Source organism: Ochotona curzoniae, unplaced genomic scaffold (genome assembly GCF_017591425.1).
Source record: "Ochotona curzoniae isolate NIBS_2020 unplaced genomic scaffold, NIBS_Ocur_1.0 scaffold_3223, whole genome shotgun sequence".
In the NCBI taxonomy this organism is placed as follows: domain Eukaryota; kingdom Metazoa; phylum Chordata; class Mammalia; order Lagomorpha; family Ochotonidae; genus Ochotona; species Ochotona curzoniae.
The window spans coordinates 3,563,770-3,580,054 of record NW_024467108.1 but is presented as its reverse complement, the minus strand read 5'-3'; the positions used below and the strand labels follow the sequence as shown (position 1 = coordinate 3,580,054).

Genomic DNA, 16,285 nt, shown 5'->3' with positions numbered 1-16,285 from the left:
CCCCTGGTGACAGGAAATATCTTCTAATTCTGAGATTCTTTCTTCTACCTCCTTCATTCTATTTTGGAGACTCTTGATTGTACTTTTAATTTGCTGTACTGTGTTCTTAATTTCTGATATATCAGCCTTGATTTGCTTTATTGCTGCTATTTCTTGTGTAACATAGTCCTTAAATTCTTTGAACTCCTGTATTTGCTTCTCATTGTTGATCAGAATCTTTAAAATGAGTCTTATGGATTCTTTGTCCCCCATTTTCTCGATGTCTTCCTCAGTTAACTCTGAGGTTGGCATAGGGTTTTGCTCCTTTGCAGGGGAGTTTTCAGTAATATTCATTGTGCTTTTGTCTCTTCTTTTGCTCTTTGTCATTGTACTTCTGGTTATCAGAGTCCTCTCCTTGGGGCAGGTTTCTAAGCTGTGTCACGCACAGGTCTACAGTTTGATTTTACTTATTGCAGTTGGTATACAACTCTTTGCTTGCAGCCACTTGAGCCACTCCCTCCAGCAAGTTCCAGGTCTGGGTTCTTATGTCAGATTTCCACCATGGTCCATAGACCCCAGCTCCTGGCTCACTACTCTCCACCTCCTGTGTTATTATGCTGAGGTTGCACTGTTGTCTGTACAACCTTTCTCCCACTTCCATTTACAGCAGGCCCAGGATTAGGGAGACACCAGGTATTCTATGTAGCTAGGCTGTTGGTGGTGCTGATCTTGTCAGAACCTGTTGGCTGTTAGGTCTGAGTGCCACATGGACCTATTTTGACCAGTATGATGCCACAGTCGGTATTATTTTCCTGCAGGACCAGTGCAAACCACGGACCTCAGCAAGTCTCTTGCGAGCTTAGCACATGCTCAGTTCATTGTTGTCCCCTGCAGTCCTAAACTTTTGCCACACTGTACAAAATGGCGCCCGAGGTACCACCACCACAGTTCTCGATCTGCTGGCCGTCATATCGGAGGGGGCTACCCAGACCTGCCCCGGGTGGAACCCATAGAATGCCATGTCGTTGCAGTTCGTTGAGTCAGAATTGAGTTCACTCCCCACTCAGAGCATGCTCAGTCCTTTCCCTTGCCTTTGCCTCCTTACCCAAAATGGCTCCCAATTCAGCTCTAGGGAGCTGACTGGGTTAGAAATCCACTCTGTTTTCGCACTGTCTGTCTGAGATCTGCTGCTCTGTCTCTGTTCCTGGTCAAATCAGACAGACCAGCAGGATGGACCGTTCTTTGTCTAGGTTCACCTCCCAAGCTTCCAGTGAAAGTCCCTTCCCACCTGATTGCTGGTGGAGTTCAGATCACCATTAGCTGAATGCTTCTGGATTATCAGTCACTGCGACATCACACCTTTGTTTTTGCTGCTTTCCTGTGTCTGACAGTCTCCAGCTACCTCTCTCTTGTTCTGTTCTTTCCTATTTCCTGGAGTGTGTCCTCTCTCCTTCATCCTGATTAAATGTTTCTCTGTCCGTTGAAATGTGTCCTTGCCCTATTCTGGCATCTTGATTCTCCTACATCATTCCTTTTTAATAGTTGAGTAGTGATAGATTCTTTGAATATGCTATAGATTATATACTATGAATATGAGTCATTTCTACCCTTGTTATTGTGAGTAATGCTGAAGGGGACATGTGGGCAGATTTATTTGGTTAAGTGCTTACTTTCAGTTTCAACTTCAGACTAGAATTCCTGGGTGATAGGTTCTTTGTGTAACTTGTTGAGAAGCTTCCAATCTGATTTCCTTAGTGACTGCTACATTTCAGATATTCCTACCAGCATTGTATGAGAGTTCCCGTCTTTCAATATCTTTATTATTGCGTGTTTCCTTTTTAAGCTAACGTTTTTGTGGGTGTGGCATGATATCTAATACAATTTTGATATGCATTTCTCTAATGATCAGTGCTATTGAGCAACTTTTCACATATTTGTTGCCTACACCTGTAACTGGAGAAAAATCTATTCAAATTTTTTGCCCACTTGAATATATTATTTCAAGGAGCTGGTGTTATAGCATAGCAAACCAAGCCTCTGATAGTAGTGCCAGCATCCTGTGAGTGCTCCAGTTCAACTCCCAGCTGCTCCATTTCTGATCTAGATCCCTGCTAGTGCTCCTGGGTGAAAAAAGTGGAAGAAGACATAAGTGCTTGGGTCCTTACAGCCACATGGCTTTGGAATGGCTCAGCCCCAGCCATTGCAGTCATTTGAGGAGTGACAGTAGATGGAAGATACCTCTTTCTGTCTCTCACTCTCTGTAACTTTAAGTACATAAAATAAATCTTAAAAATAGATCGCTGTAGGCCAGCTCCAGCCAAATTCAGAGCTTGAGAAGGGTGTGTGGAGTTGTGTTTTAACAAAGGTAAAGAGATAAAGATGGACCACTGTAATTTCGTGATCACAATGGACAATGCAAGAAAGCTGTTCCACTTATACAGAAGTCACAAGCTTTCCAACAGACTTCACCTCATGGTCAGGTGGGTGTTTCCAAAGATAATTCTGCAAATTGTTTTACCTTAAGGCAGGGCATTATCCGTTCTGACCTTGCAGGCAAGAATTCCTCAGTTGGCAGCACATGTTAATCAGTGATACACTCCTACTACATTTTTCATTCTACTACTTATCAGTTAAAGGTCATCACTCACAGGTGAAGGGACCAACAATAGCCTGGGCAGGTCCAAGCTGCAGCATCCTAAAACAGGGTGTGGGATGGGCTGGGCTGCAACTGTGCACTAGCTCCTATGAGGCTAAGATGGAAGGGCAGGCTATGCTAGGCACTGGCCTAACGCCTGCTGGCAACTATGAGATCTGGGTCTGGGAGTGGATCAAGTCGGGGAACTTGGGAAACTGCCCTAATTAGTCATAACTCCACTGACGATCACATGCTCCAGGCCTTGGGGTCAGGCAAGCTGAGCAAAGTATCTCCAACTGTTGGTTAATGTGTGGGTTGGTTATGGAAGGGGGTGGACCAGGCAGGGCTGAGCAAACCTTGGCTCATGAGCGAGAACAGAAATCAGGCAGGAGTGCAGGTCATGCCAAGCTAGGCAATTACACCTAGTGGTTTACATGAGCCAGGAATGGAAATAGACCAAGCAGGACCAGGTTCTATCACCCTGCAGTGAGAATCGGGACTGGGGGCAGGCCGGGTCAGGCCAGGTTTCAGCATCTAAGGCAAAGACCAAGAAAGGTGAGGGGCTATGCCAGGCTGTATCAGAGCAACCACTGGCACACACACGATCTTTGGCTGGGAACAGGTCTGGTTGGGGAGCAAGGGGACACTGTGATTGGGTTGGAGTTCCCGCTGGTGAATGTGGGTGCTAGAATGTGAGCTGTATTCTGGTATGGTTATGACTGCAGTGTTCCTCAGCACAAGTGTGAACGGGGGCTGGGTGCACTGAGCTGGGATAGACTCCATCACCAACTGGTACCCTGGAGGACCTGGGTGGGTGTAGGATGGGCTAGGTTAGGTTAGAGTCATGTGTAAGCTGTGTGTATCTGGATGTGGACCAGCCTAGGCTGGGCTGAAAAATCCAACAGTAAGAACTGGAATGGGATGAAGGCCTGTCAGGAAAGGCCACTCTCCCTGCTAGAACAGGAGGTAGACTAAGTAGGGCTGGCCCATGGACCCACCAGCGTGCACGAGACCTGACATTAGGCGAGGTTCTGATGGAGGAGCATGGGAAACTCCTGTATCGGGACAGAGTCACAGCAGGTGAACGTAAGAACCACGATAGGGAGCAGCCCAGACCAGATCAGGGAATGGTACTCACCAGCATACATTTGGCACAGGTTGGGGGCAGACCAGGTTGAACCAGTTTACAGTACCACTGGCGAAACTGAGAACCAGAATAGAGTGTGGGTTGAGCCAGGCTGTGTCGCAACACATAGTAGTACACATTACGGTTGGGACTGGGTGCTGGCTGGGCTCGACTAAGTTAGGTTATAACTCCCGCAAGCAGGAGCTGGAATTGGGGGTGGGCCGGGTTGGGCCAAGCCACAGCACCCATTGGCAAATGCCAAGGTGAGGTGGGCCAGGACATACTGGGCTGCAGCACCCAGCCAGCACATGTGAGAACCGGTGGGAGGTAGCAAAGCCGGTAGGGGAAATGTGGGGGGTCTCCTCTGTTGGACCACCACTCCCACTAGAGAGTGTTTGTTGGGATGTGGGCAAACCAAACCGGGCAGAGCTACAATACCTGTGGCCTCGTGTGAGCTAGATCAGGGAAAAGCCAGGCTGGGCTGACTGTTCCTACTGGTACAAGCATAAATTAGAGTGGATAAGGGTTGTGGGGTTTTGCCGCAGCATCAGCTGGGAGGTGCTGGCACAGAGGGCTAATTCTGTGAAGTTAAACTGCAGAACCACCGGGAGATGGAGTGGGCCCTGTAGGGAAATAGTGGGTACCTCCTTTTTGGGTTACCACTCCTACTGGAGAGCATGAAAACCAGGACTGGGGCAGACATGGCTGGACAGAACGGCACCCACCAGCACCTGAAAACCAGGAGCCTCTTCCAGGTCTCCCATGCAGGTGCAAGATCACAAGACCTTGGGCCATCCTCTATTGCTTTCCCAGGCCACAAGCAGGGAGCTGGATTAGAGATGGCACACATATGGGATCCCGGCACATGCAAGGCGAGGACTTTAGTCACTAGGTTATCATGCTGGATCCACAATTGAAGAATTTTAACTGCTTTAACTACAAAGGGGCGTATGTTTGGTATCTCGTGAGTGTCCATCTTCAAGACTCCAGAAGGTGAATTCACATTTTCAGGTTTTTTTTTCACTGAAATAAATGTGACTTTTAATCCCACTTTGATCCCATTTTTATTAACTTTTTGAGGTATCTCTGTGTGTGTATTTATATTTATTTTGGGAAAAGAAAAGTATATATAGGGCTGTTATCCTTGGTTTTTGGCATTCACTAGGGGTCTTAAGAAAATAATTCGTAGATACAGTCCATGTGATACACAAGATAGTGGATTGGACGAAGAAGATGGTGAGTGGAGGTGAAAAGAGATGTTATGAGAAATTTGGTGTATTGAATTGATAGGACTGAGTGATGGATGGTGTGTAGGACTATGTGCTTGGCGGGGGAAGTGGTAAGGGAGAAGAAAATGGTAAGGTGTTTCTGGGTTAATGGTTAGTAGGTAGATGGTGGTGCCTTTCCCTGAAAAGTGATCACTGGAAGTGGACCAGTTTGGAGATGGGATACTTTGAGTTCATTTTGGGACATGTTGAATTTGAAGTGATTTTAATGTATGTGGTGCTGAAGCAAGTACAAATTTGAAATGAATTCAAAACATCCAAGAGGTGATGTTGACCATGCAGTTAAGTAAACATATCTGGAACTTTGAGAAAGATAGGGAATAGAAAATATATATTTGGCATTTAGAATGAATCCACAGATGTGGATCAGATTGTTTCAGGAGAGAATAGGATATAACACGGTCTTGAAACATTTAATTACTGGGTGGAAGGAAAGCCTGGAATATAGACAAGAAGGGGTAGACATAGAGGTTCTAGGAAAACTAGGAGGATGTGGTTAGTATACAGATGCCAGAGATAAGGAGAACGTGACAAGTATAGCTAAATGAGGCTAAGAAATAGATATACACATTTAATGTCCATTGGATTTAGCATTGCGAATGTCATTCATGCTTTAATGAAATACAGTGTAGTGAATAATGTAGACTTGTTTAGTTGTTATCTTTATCATTGAAAAATAGAATATTGGGGCATAGTGGTTAGGATGTTACTTGAGGGGGCTGGTATTGTGGCATAATGGGTTAAGTTATTTATGATGCTGGCTGTAGAAAATGACTCAAACTCTTGGGTCCCTGTACCCATGTGCAAGACCTGGAAGAAGCTCCTGGCCTCAGACTGGCTCAGCCCTAACTATTGTAGCCATTTGGGAGAGTGAGCCAATGGATGAAAGATTTCTCTGTGTCTGTCTTTCTCTGTAACTCTGCTTTTCAAATAAAAATAAATAAATCTGGGAAAAAGAGTTATTGCTTTGAAAGGTAGAGTGACAGAGATCTTCTAACTGCTAGTTCACTGCCCAAGGCTTTAGCAGCTTGGTGGGTTGGGCCAGCCTGAAGCCAGGATCCAAGAACTTAGGTGCTTGAACTATCTTCTGCCATTTCCCCAGGCTCATTAACAGGGAGCTGGATTGGAACTCATGACCAGGACTCGAAGCAGCACCCTAACATATGATACAGGTATTCCACATACTAACTTAACGTGCAAAACACAATGCCTGCCTTCTTTATTAGTGCTTTGGTTTGGTAGTTCTTTCATGTGGCAAGGCCACGTGAGGGAAAGGGTCTCGGGATTGGAATTTTAGGAGAGGTAAAAAAGAAAGATATTCGTTTATCTGTGGTAATACGGGTAATAGAGAAGGGAACAAGAGAAAGCCTGAGGGAAAATGAGCTAGGAAGAGCCCAGACTTGGTAATGATTTCTAGGGTTGGATTGGGCGTTCCTTCAGCCCTTTGATACCTGTCATTTGTCTTTACCGTAATGCTGCCCAGCTGTCTCTCCTGCTGGAGTGAGCTCCCTCTGGCTGGTGTTGTTTTTGGTTTACTCTTGTGTAGTTGCTTGGCTCATAGTAGACCAGACATTCAGGTTCTCCAGGGCAGGCCCCAGTGCCTTTTTCCACCACTGCTTTAACCATTGTTTGCCTTGCACCTTGTGCTCCAGCAACACTGAAATAAAAGCCTTTTCCCCAGGCATGTTAAGTGTTTTAATTCTCTGGCTTGTTCTGTTGTCCTGGAAAATTTCTCCAGGTTAATGCCTTTGTCTTTTGAATCAGTCCTCTCAACTCTCCAGATTGGCCACTTTCCTCCTGCTGTCTCCCATCATGACCTTTAGCAAACTGTGTGGTAATTGGCAGTTCCATGTTCTTAAAGAACTTGCAGATTTTAGCTAGGTTGTTACTGTCCTTACCCATCAAGCTCCATTGCTTACTGAACTCATCCATCTTGGCTTTGCTGATGACAGATATTCTGAAATGAGAGTGACTTCCTGGAAATTGGTTGGCATTTCCTCTTTATGGTCCTCTGGTTTTATGTCATCTTTGCTTTTGTGTCAGTTCTCAGCAGTTCCCTAGCATAATCCGTTAATATTGAAATATAGCTTTTTTATTCTTCCCACTTACCAGAGACTCACAGGATTTTTATCCCTGATAATTTTAAAATATATTTTTCTGTTTAAATTTCTACCCTTGGGCCAGGCGGCGTGGCCTAGCAGCTAAAGTCCTCGCTTTGTACACACCGAGATCCCATATGGGCGATGGTTCTAGTCCTGGCAGCCCCGCTTCCCATCCAGCTCCCTGCTTGTGGCCTGGGAAAGCAGTTGGGGACGAGCCAAATTTTGGGACCCTGCATCTGCATGGGAGACTTGGAGAAAGTTCCTGACTCCTGGCTTCGGGTCGGCTTGGCTCTGGCTGTTACAGTCACTTAGGCAGTAAGTCATTGGACAGAAGATCGTCTTCTCTATATATCTGACTTTGCAATAAAAATAAATAAAATCTTAAAAAAAAATCTCTACCCTTGTAGATTTTTGGAAAATGTCCATTAAGGAAAAATTGGGAAGTTATGGCAAATAATATCTCCCTGTATGCACAGAGGCTAACTTTTAAAATTTTTAATATTTAGGCCTTGAATTTTTTTCCTACTTATTCAGGTAAGATCATATTGTAAATAGTTTTATGGAATGCTTTATTTATTTATTTTGAAAGTCAGAATTTTAGGGGCCCGGCAGCATGGCCTAGCAGCTAAGGTCCTCACCTTGAACGCCCTGGGATCCCATATGGGCACTGGTTCTAATCCCGGCAGCTCCACTTCCCATCCAGCTCCCTGCTTGTGGCCTGGGAAAGCAGTCGAGGACGGCTCAAAGCTTTGGGACCCTGCACCTGCATGGGAGACCTGGAAGGAAGTTCCTGGTTCCTGGCTTTGGATCAGCGTAGTACCAGCCATTGTGCTCACTTGAGGAGTGAATCATTGGATGGAAGATCTTCCTCTCTATCTCTCCTCTTCTCTGTATATCTGACTTTGTAATATAAATAAATTATTTATAAAAAATTATTTATAATTATAAAAATTATAATTATAAAAATTTTTTATAAAAAAAGAAAGAATTTTAGAACCTGTGAGAGACAGATCTTCCATCTATTGGTCCAATCCCCAGATGCCCCTTATGACCAGAACAGCCAGTGAGGGACCAAGGTTAAGGGGTGAGAGAAGCTGGGAATATTACCTGGTGGGTGGCAGGGATCCAGTCACTTGGACCATTTTCTGCTGCTTCTCCCAGGCTGTTAGTAGGGAGCCGAACTGAAGTGGGCTAGTTGGAAGAATTCTCATTAGGGACGACAGCATTGCAGGCAGTGGTATTACCCTTACACTAAACTACATTGCTGGCCCCAGGGGTGCTTTGTTTTTTTTTTAATGCGTTTATTTGATATAGAGAGGAACATTCAGACAAGAGATCCACATGCTGGTTTACTCCTCACACATGCCCAGTTGGCAGCCTGGGAAGGGAGCTGGGAACCTCTGATCCAGGCCCTCTGTGGATTCAGGGACCTAACTCCCGGAGCTGTTTACCTACTGCTTCCCAGAGTACACATTAGCAGCAAGGTGGACTCAGGCATGGAGCCAGGCACACCAGTGTGGGATGCAGACATCCTAATTGATGTCTCAATTGCCAGGCTGTCTGCCCCATATAGTTCTTTTTTAATTGGAAAGGCAGATGTACAGAAAGGAGGAGAGACAGAGAGGAAGATCTTCTGTCTGATGATTCACTCCCCACGTGGCCACAACAGCTGGTGCTGCGCTGATCTGAAGCCAGGAACCAGGAACTTCTTTCTGGGTCTCCCACGCAGGTACAGGGTCCCAATGCTCTGGGCCGTCCTTGACTGCTTTCCAAGGCCACAAGCAGGGAGCTGGATGGAAAGTGGAGCTGCTGGGATTAGAACAAGCACCCATATGGGATCCCGGGCATTCAAGACAAGGACCTTAACCACTACGCTATCATGCGGGGCCCCCCATAAAGTTCTTTTTAATTTAAAACTGTATCATAAGCATTTTCCAGTGTCATTAAAATTTGTATTAAGCATCAGTGTTAACGACTGTATGCTGTTGTGTTGCATGACATGATTTTATTTGTTTATTTAGTTTAGTTAGTCCTTATTAGATATTTAGGCCACTTTTCTTTTTTTTGTATATTAAAATTGAGATAACCATTTTTAGTTATAAATTGCAGTGTGTTTTTTGATAATTTTTAAAGAATATTTATGAATAGGGTAATTGGAATAAAGTATGTATTTGTTTTAAGCTTTTGGTTCACACTATTGCATTGTTTTCATAGTTCATTGCAGGGTCTGAGTAATGGTTTATTGAGGGAACAAGCATTCCCCACAAAGACTGCATCCCTGGGGGGGAGTGGTATGAGCTGAAACTCCAGTTCTGCCTTTCATCTTTGACCTGCAGTGTCCTCTGTCCTCATTCCTTCAAAGTTACAGCTTCATCTTCTGGCTACTTTCAGAGTTAATTGCTTTTTCTAGCACAGGCCAGATGGAATCAGGTCCGTTCTTTCTCTGCCAAAAAAGAAATCCTGCATTTGTCCTCATTTGGTCATGTTCCTTCTTCACCTTCCATCAGTGTCTGACTCAGAGGGCCCTTGCTGAGAACCACCAAGATCTGTCAAGCTTGACTGGTCTCATGGGTAGCATTCAAAATACGGACAGAAAATACATCTAGCTGAAGGAAACAATGTTTCTGAGAGAGCAAAGGGGACCTCCTTCCCCGAGTGATCCTAACCTTCTGTCTTTCTGGGACTCTGTTATCTGTAAAACAGGCTGACAAGAATACCTTCTATTACCAGTACAGGTGTGACAGGAATAATCAGTTCTTCAAACAATAAACTTTTTAATTAGTGTATTTTTTTTTTTTTTAATTTTAAAAGGTATAGACAGAGAAGGAGAGAGAAAATTCCGAGGTGTTGGCTGTCTCTCTAAATTCATGGACACTGGGCCTGGGAACTCAATCAGGGTCTCTCAGTAGGTTATAGGAATGTGTTCTTAAGCTGTGCTGTGGCCTGTTGCCTCCATTCCCAGATATGTATCAGCAGGAACATGGAATTAAGAGCAGAGTCAGGACTCAAACTCAGTCACTTCACTGTGGAACGTGGGCATCCCAACTGGTGCTGAAGCACGAGGCTAAGTGCCTAACCCACTAACAATGCATTCTCTGTGAGTGGCTGCTGTGAAGATGGTGTGATAAACCAGGTATCTTCACTTTATTCAGAACATTGTTCATTCAGTATTGATTTCCTTGAGTCCCAAAGAGGAGCATTTCTATTTTTTTTTTTAAGATTTATTTATTTATTTTATTGGGCCTGGCGGCATGGCCTAGTGGCTAAAGTCCTCTCCTTGAACGCGCCGGGATCCCATATGGGCGCCAGTTCTAATCCCAGCAGCTCCACTTCCCATCCAGCTCCCTGCTTGTGGCCTTGAAAAGCAGTCGAGAATGGCCCAATGCTTTGAGACCCTGCACCCGTGTGGGAGACCTGGAGGAGGTTGCTGGTTCCTGGCTTTGGATCAGGATAGCATCAGCCGTTGCGCTCACTTGGAGATTGAATCATCGGACAGAAGATCTTCCTCTCTGTCTCTCCTGCATCTGTATATCTGACTTTCCAATAAATAAATAAATCTAAAAAAAAAAAGATTTATTTATTTTATTGGAAAGGCAGATGAACAGAGAGGAGGAGAGAGGGAGAGGAAGATCTTCCGTCTGATGATTGACCCCCAAGTGGCCACATCGTCCACTGCTGTGCCAATCTGAAGCTAGGAACCAGGATCTCTTTCAAGTCTTCCACGCAGGTGCAGGGTCCCAAAGCTTTGGGCCATCCTTTACTGTTTTCCCAGGTCACAAGCAGGGAGCTGGTTGGGAAGTAGAGCTGCCGGGAATAGAACTGGCACCCATATGGGATCCTGGTGCATTCAAAGCAAGGACCTTAACCATTACACTATCGTGCCGGGCCCAATTTCCTGTTTTTGTTTTTTTTTTTTTTAATTGCTTATTTGAGGGAGAAGAAGTAAGACAAACATTCAGAGAGAGGAAAAGATAAATAGCTCCGATTTGTTTGTTCATTCCTAAAATGTCCACAACAGTCTGGCTGGATGGGGTTGAAGCCAGGAAGTGGAAGTTCTAGGTTTCCCACATGAGTATTTTTATTTAAGGTTTTCTACCTCAGTGGGTTGTTTTCTCTTCTTTTCTTTATTAAAGATTTATTTTTATTGGAAAGTTAGGTATACAAAGATGACAAGGTGCAGAGGAAGAGCTTCCATCTGATGGTTCACTCCCCAAGTGGCCACAATGGCCGGAGCTGCACTGATCTGAAGCCAGGAACCTGGAGCCTCTTCTGGATCTCCCACGTGGGTGCATGGTCCCAAGGCCTTGGGCCATTCTCGATTGATTTCTTAGGCCACAAGCAGGGAGCTGGATGGGAAGTGGGACTGCCAGGACACGAACTGGCACCCATATGGAATCCCGGTGCTTGCAAGGCAAGGACTTTAGCCACTATGCTATCGCAATTGCACGGGACCCTGCATGAATATTAGGAACTCAGTTATGAAAACCATCAGTGCAGCCTCACAGGGTCTGCTCTGGCAGGAGCTTGGGGTCAGGAGCCAGAGCTAAGTACCCAACGTGGAATGCAAGTTTCTTTTTTTTTCAATATATCTTTTTTATTATTATTATGTTTTATTATTCCTATCATTTTATGATACAGTTACGTATTCTCTGATCCCTTCTCCAATTCCCTTCCCCCCCACCTAGTTCCTCTATGTCATTACTAAAGTATAGTTCTTCATACTCAGTCATATGTCCATCATTGTGGGCGTGGACAATGGCAGAGAGTCCAGAATCCTATGGGCAGGGTATAGCAAACAGTTTCATTGTAAGTCCATCTTTGTCTGGAAGGAGAAATGCATACCACACTGCATCCTCATATCTGGATGTTAGTCTCCATTTCACAGCTACTGTACTTCCCCTTAAATGAAAAGTCATGATACAAAATCAACAACAGAAAGAAAAATAGAAATTTACAATGCCATGAAGTTAAATGACATGTTACTAGATATGACAGTCTGCATTACACAGCTACTATATATCCCTCTAAATAAAAAGTCACAATACAAAATCAACATCAGGGAGAAAAAATAAATTACCACCACCACGAAGTTAAATAGCTTGCTACTAAATGTCTAACGTATAGCTGAAGAAATGAAAATCAAGAACCTTCTTGAAGAAAATGATGCTACTGTATGATGTATGAGTCATTGAATGATTGAATCAGAAGAAAGTGTTTTGAAGAGATGAAACTAACAAAAGCATCAAAATCCGTGAGATATAGGCTCCACTGATTTTTGTTGGTGAAATGTGTGTCTTCTAGACAACAAACAGATGTGTTTTATTTTTTAATCCAGTCTACTACTGTATGACATTTGATTGAGCTTAAGCCAATTACTTTCAGGGTTAATATACATGGGCGGTAATTTGATCCTGTCATTTTAGGAATGGGTTGTTCATTGGCTTAGTCTTCTGTTGTCATTTTACTGGGATGTTCTTCCCGTTTGCCTTTGGTTTCATTGGGTGCTATTCCTCTTCTCTGTCAAGAGAACATCTTGAAGTATCATTTGTAGGGCAGGTTTGAAAGAGGCAAATTCTTTTAACTTTTCTTTACTGTGGAAGAATTTTATTTCATTTTCAAAGACGAAACAAAGCTTTGCTGGGTACGTTAACATGGGCTCACAATTTTTTCCTTTTAGAATTTGGAATATGTCACTCCATTCTCTTCTTGCCTGTAGAGTTTCCTGTGAGAGATCTCCTGTGAGCTTAATGGCATTCCTTTATATGTCAGTTGATTTTTTTTCACGAGCACATTTAAGGATCTTTTCCTTATTTTCAATTGAAGAGAGCTTGATGATCATGATCAAAAGATTGCTTTTGATCAAGCCTGTTGGGAGTTCTGTGCCCCTCCTGATGTTATTTCCCAATTCTTTCTCTAGATTAGGGAAGTTTTCCCTTATTATTTCATTAAACATATCTGTCAAATCAGTTTCTCTTTCTGTACCTTCTGGGACTCTGATAACTCTTATATTAGGTCTCATAGTGTCTTTGAATTCTTGAATACTTTTTTTGGCCTGATCCAGCTCTGCTTCCAGGTTTTTGTTTACTTCCCCCTGGTGACAGGAAATATCTTCTAATTCTGAGATTCTTCCTTCTGCCTCCTTGATTCTATTTTGGAGACTCTTGATTGTACTTTTAATTTGCTGTACTGTGTTCTTAATTTCTGATATATCAGCCTTGATTTGCTTTATTGCTTCCATAAATTCTTTGAGCTCTTTTTTTTAAAAGATTTATTTATTTTTATTACAAAGTCAGATATACAGAGAGGAGGAGAGACAGAGAGGAAAATCTTCTGTCCGATGATTCACTCCCCAAGTGAGCGCCGATAGCCCCATAGCCGATGCTATGCTGATCCAAAGCCAGGATCCAGGAGCTTCTTCCAGTTCTCCCACACGGGTGCAGGGTCTCAAAGCATTGGGCCATCCTCGACTGCTTTTCCAGGTTACAAGCAGGGAGCTGGATGGGAAGTGGAGCTGTCGGGATTAGAACTGGCGCCCATATGGGATCCTGGTGGCGTTCAAGGCGAGGACTTTAGCCGCCAGGCCACGCCGCCAGGTCCAAATTCTTTGAACTCTTGCATGAGCTTCTCATTGTTGATCAGATTGTTTAAAATGAGTCTTATGGATTCTGTGTCTCCCATTTTCTCAGTGTCTTCCTCAGTTAACTCTGAGGTTGGCATAGGGTTTTGCTCCTTTGCAGGGGAGTTTCAGTAATATTCATTGTGCTTTTGTCTCTTCTTTTGCTCTTTGTCATTGTATTTCGGGTAGCAGATCCTTCTCCTTGGGGCAGGTTTCTAAGCTGCGTCACGCACAAGTCTACAGTTTGATTTTACTTATTGCAGTTGGTGTACAACTTTTTGTTTGCAGCCACTTGTGCTTCCACCTCCAGCGAGTTCCAGCTCTGGGTTCTTATGTTAGGTTTTCACTGTGGTCTCCACAGCCACAGCAGGTCCCAGGATTAGAGACACCAAGTGTCCTATACAGTTAGGTTGATGGTAATGCTGATCTTGTTGGGACCTGTTGGCTGTTAGGTTTGGGTGCCACACGGACCTATTTTGACTCATATGATGCCACAGTCGGTATTATTTTTTTTTAATGCAGGACCAGTGCAAACCACGGACCTCAGCAAGTTCTCTCGAGCTCAGCCCATGCACAGTTCACTGTTGTCCCCTGTAGTCCTAAACTTTTGCCACACTGTACAAAATGGCGCCTTAAGGTACCACCACCACAGTTCTTGATCTGCTGGCCGTCATATCGGAGGGGGCTACCCAGACCTGTCTTGGGTGGAACCCATAGAATGCCCCGTCATTGCAGTTCACCCAGTCAGAAATGAGCTCACTCCCAGCTCTGTTTATGCTCAGTCCTTTCCCTTGCCTTTGCCTCCTTACACAAAATGGTGCCCAATTCAGCTCTAGGGGGCTGACTGGGCTATGAAATCCACTCTGTTCTCGCACTGCCTATCTGAGATCTGCTCTGTCTCTGCTCCTGGTCAAATCAAACGGACCAGCAGGATGGACCGTTCTTTGTCTGGGTTCACCTCCCAAGCTTCCAGTGAAAGCTGGTTGCTGGTGGAGTTCTGATCACCGTGCTGGAGTACCATTCACTGCAACAGCACAGTGCTGTGCCCGCTGCTTTCCTGTGTCTGTCAGTCTCCAGCTACCCCTCTGCTGTTGTTTTGTCCTTTCCTATTTCCTGAAATATATCCTCTCTGCTTCATCCTGATTAAATGTTTTTCCATTCATTTAAACGTGTCCTTGCCCTATTCTGCCATCTTGATTCTCCGAATGCAAGTTTCTTAACCACTGGGTTAAAAGCCACTCTTCTTAAATACCTGTTTTGTGCAGGAGTTTTGGCTAAGTACTAGATGGTGAAGGAAAATTGCCCATAAAGGACTTGCAATTCACTATGCGCTATGGTTTGTACAGGATTTGTTTCCCCAGGGGCTAGTGTTGTGGCACAGTGCATTGAGCTCGTAACACCAGCATTCTGTATAGAAGTGCCAGTTCAAGTCCTGGCTGTTCCATTTGTGAAGCTGCTCTCTGATTATGTGCTTGGAAAGGCAGAAAATGGTCCCAGGTGCTAGCACTCCTGCCACTATGTGGCCTCAGATGTGGTGGCCACTTCGATAGTGAAACATTTGGTGGAATATTTGCTTCTCTTTGTCCATGTTACTCTTTCAAATAATTTTTTTTTTTAAAGTAAGGAACATCACTCCCCTGTCACAGCAATTTGCGCCTCATAGTCTCAAGTTGATAGTTAATGGATTGTTAGTAGGTTAAGGGTAAGATCCTGATCCAGTGTTGGTGTCTGAAGATAAGGCCTTTGGGAAGTACCTGCATTGTGTTATGTTGCCAGGTAGTAGCCCCAGGACCAAATATTGATGGTTTGTGGAGACATCTGGACATGGAGGAAGAGTGCTCTCAGTGTGTCTCTGCTTCCTGGTTTGCCCTGTGTTCCTAGTCTTGGTTTCTGCCATTGATCATCTTTATCAGATGTTAAACTAATGGTGCCTCCCGGTAGTGGATTATGACTCTCCAGATTATCACCAAAATAAACCTTTCTTCCAGAGACAACTTCTGTTAGGGTATTTTAGTTGTAGCTATGAAAAGACTAATAGGTATGGAGCATGCTGTGACACCAGTATGTAATAGTAGCAGTAGCAACAGTGGGAGCTAACACTTAATGCACCAAATACTGCTTAAAGTGCTTTGCCTGAATTAATTAATTTAACCTTTAAAACTTTTAAGGTAGATGCATGATTAGTGTAAAATACAAATTATAGTGGGATTCAAAGGAGAGTTTAAGCATAGTTATTATTTATTGAGTACCCATGTGAATTCTGTAGTATTTTTTATGTGTATGCACATATGTGTGTATGCATGTGTTTATCATCCGTACCGCAACTCTGTGAGGTTAAGTGAAATCGTTTTACACGTGAAGAAAGATTAAGAAATGCACTGAAATTTACAGATTTATAAGATGTAGAGTTGTGATTGAGCTAATTTTTATTCCAGTTCCAAAGCCATGATTCTTAAGATTTTGTAATTGTAAGTAGGAAGATAGTTGAAACTCTTGAAATTAAGGAACTTGTAGGATCAAGCATAAGAAGCATCATTGCCT

General features: G+C 43.9%; 1 protein-coding gene and 1 long non-coding RNA gene across 2 annotated transcripts in view; one reads left to right on the top strand and one right to left on the bottom strand.

Annotated features, from left to right (window-relative positions):
* FAM168A (family with sequence similarity 168 member A) overlaps nt 1–16,285 on the top strand; it is a 174,662-nt gene that overhangs the window by 40,002 nt on the left and 118,375 nt on the right. The window lies entirely within an intron of this gene.
* On the bottom strand, nt 764–14,363 carry LOC121145440. Its single transcript, XR_005882018.1, has 3 exons — nt 14,283–14,363; nt 8,999–9,002; nt 764–791 (listed from the first exon to the last, which is right to left on the bottom strand). It is a non-coding gene; the product is annotated as an uncharacterized LOC121145440 (long non-coding RNA).